Below are 3,068 nucleotides of genomic sequence, written 5' to 3' on the forward strand. Positions count from 1 at the left end.
TACTCAAGTAATACCACCCTAGGGGAAATGTCTGAGTAGCCTAAAAATTTCCCCCAGGTGTGGCAGCCCTATTTACCATATGCAGCATATATCCATGAGCTCCCCCGCATTTCTCAGTTCCCTTGCTCTTAGATGGGGGTATATGACCAGTTCCGGCCAAGAAGCTATGAGCAGAATTGACACCTTTCACTTCTGAGGCAAACAGAGTGAGACTTCCATCCACTCTTTACTCCTGCTGCAGCAACGAAGGAGGCCACGTGTTGAAATAGCAGAAGGCAAAATCAGCCGGGGCCCCTGCAGGACCATGGAACAGAACCCCTCCTGACTTGTACTAGACAGTGATAGGAGTGAAAATAAAAGTTTGTTATATTAAGCCTCTGTAATTTTGTAGGTATTTCCTACATTAAGATAACCCAGTCTAACTCAATATGCCAGGGGATGCCGACTTTGAGGAGAGTGCTTTTTTCAAGCAATGGTAACATTATACTTGAGTGCTGGGACACATCTCTAACAATCTCCCTACACATTCCCCTATGCCCACTCTTAGTAAGATCAGGTAGGTAAGAAATGGGCAGAAGCAAAAGAAACCCGCCGTATTCATATCAGCAAATAACTCACTCTGCACAGTATGCTAATTCCAGAAGCTCTTTGCTCCTGCTACCCACAGAGGTCATTTCATTTCTTCTTTTTATCTATTTAGGTATGCCTCTCCCATCCCTACCCCTGCTCCCTTGGTGGCTACTTCTGGAGCACTATGGCCCCTCCAGCCACTCAACCTTTGACCAGGTTGACGCAGTAAACCCAGTAAGTATGATCAGTTGCCCTGACTATTCTGACTCAACTGCTCATTTCTAAATGGGCAGTTCTTTAAAAATCACTTACAAAAGTGAATACAGAGTTAAAAAATATAAGACAAAGGGGTACCTGGGTGTCTTAGTTGGTTAAGCATCTGCCTTCAGTTCGAGTCTTAGGGTCCTAGGATTGAGCCCTGAGTCGGGCTCCCGACTCAGTGGGGAGTGTGCTTTTCCCTCTCCCTCTGCCCCTCCCCACTTCCCACCCTGCTTATGCTCTCCTTTTCTATATACCAAATAAATAAATAAAAATCTTTAAAAATATAGGATGCAAAGTCAACTCAGATGTTTCAACTAGCAACTTTCATGCCAAAAAAAAAAAAAAAAAAAAAAAAGATTTCCAAATAACCTCAGGGACTTGTATCCCAAAAATATCTATTAAGAACTTAAAAGGAAATTAAGAGTATGCTCCAACATGATGAGCCCTAGGCATATAGAATTGTTGAATCACTATATTGCATACCTGAAACTAATATAACACTGTATATTAATTATACTTGAATTTTTAAAATAAATAAGCTTAAAAAGAACTTACCATACATTGTGGAGATAAAATTCAGAAACTTACAACTATGCATTTATATAAAATCACTCAAACAATTCAGTTCAAGGTGGAGAAAACCTTGTACTTTATGAAAACCCTCCAGTGATTCTCACCCATGGTGTCATGACCCACTGATGAGTTGGGAGAAGCCGTGAGGTATGCACCAGGTCACTGGTTACTCATTAAGCTAAAATCTGAAGCCAGTGAATCGTTTACTTCATTGCAAATCAGCAGAAACACAAGATTACTGCTAGAATAAATTCATTTTCACATGCCTTAGCAAAAATAAATAAAAATAGAAAATGTGGCAGCAGTAAGGACACAAAAGGGACACTACTGGAGTTTCTAACTGATTAGCTTGCAGTTTTTTGAGATGGCTGAGAATTGCCATCAATGAGATCACCTTAAACCCTGTTAATGTCTTGAAAAAGTCCCCATCCCAAAGTCAGTTGTAGATATTCAACATTATACATTTAACTGAATTGAAAATATGTTAGAACCAATTTTATTAACCTTAATATTTATTAAGATTAAGAGAAGAATGTTTTGGGGCGCCTGGGTGGCTCAGTGGGTTAGGGCCTCTGCCTTCGGCTTGGGTTGTGATCCCAGGTTGTGGGATCGAGCCCCAAGTCGGGCTCTCTGCTCAGCAGGGAGCCTGCTTCCTCCTCTCTCTCTCTCTCTGCCTGCCTCTCTGCCCACTTGTGATCGCTGTCTGTCAAATAAATAAATAAAATCTTAAAAAAAAAAAAGAGAAGAATGTTTTTTAAGACATCACTTCAAAACTATGTATCAAGATAAAGATATTATATTGCTTTTAGTGTTTAATTTTATCACTGATAAAATGTGTATTACACTAATACACATACACTTTTTTGAAATTTCTGGGTTTTTGGTTATTCTGTGGTATGTCCTGATTTTTAGTTAATGAACATGAGTATTTTCTGATAAGGAAAATAATTTTTTAGGTGCATTAAAATGACTCCCAATTTTACCCCCCCACACATAGACACACATATATACAGCTGTCACCTTTCTATCTCCATGCCCCATCTTTGTCCATATACATTCATATTTTCCATAGACATAACTTTGCTAACATTTTGTAGTCCAATTCCCTTTCTTAGTATTATGTCATGAGATATTTTTTCAATATTTCCACATAGTTATTGGGTCTTTTTAATGGCTACAAAATAGTCTATCAGATATTCACACCTAAGCTTAAATGGTTTGATCTTACTCCTCATAAACGTGCTCTTCATTCTGTGATTGGTAGTCACAATCAAAGGTGACAACATTATTCTTTGTTACTGGTTACTTCTATGTCAAATACACTCACAGACAGAGCCAAAACTCCATTAAGTAATAGTCAGGAAGCATGATGAAACTTCCATTAATATGTCTTAGTTTTTCTATTTCTAACCTGTGGGTAAACTGAACAGCTGTGCAAATTTGGTAAAGGCAACCGCTTACATTTCTTTTTATTTTATTTTTTTAAGATTTTATTTATTTGCCAGAGAGAGAGACAGACAGCCAGAGAGGGAACACAAGCAGGGGGAGTGGGAGAGGGAGAAGCAGGCTTCCCACTGAGCAGGGAGCCCTGTGCCCTGCTCCAACCTAGAACTCTGGGATCGTGACCCACGCCAAAAACAGACACTCAAGGCTTAACGAGTGAG

Source organism: Enhydra lutris, unplaced genomic scaffold (genome assembly GCF_002288905.1).
Source record: "Enhydra lutris kenyoni isolate GAN:26980312 unplaced genomic scaffold, ASM228890v2 scaffoldscaffold12, whole genome shotgun sequence".
Taxonomy (NCBI): Eukaryota; Metazoa; Chordata; class Mammalia; order Carnivora; family Mustelidae; genus Enhydra; species Enhydra lutris.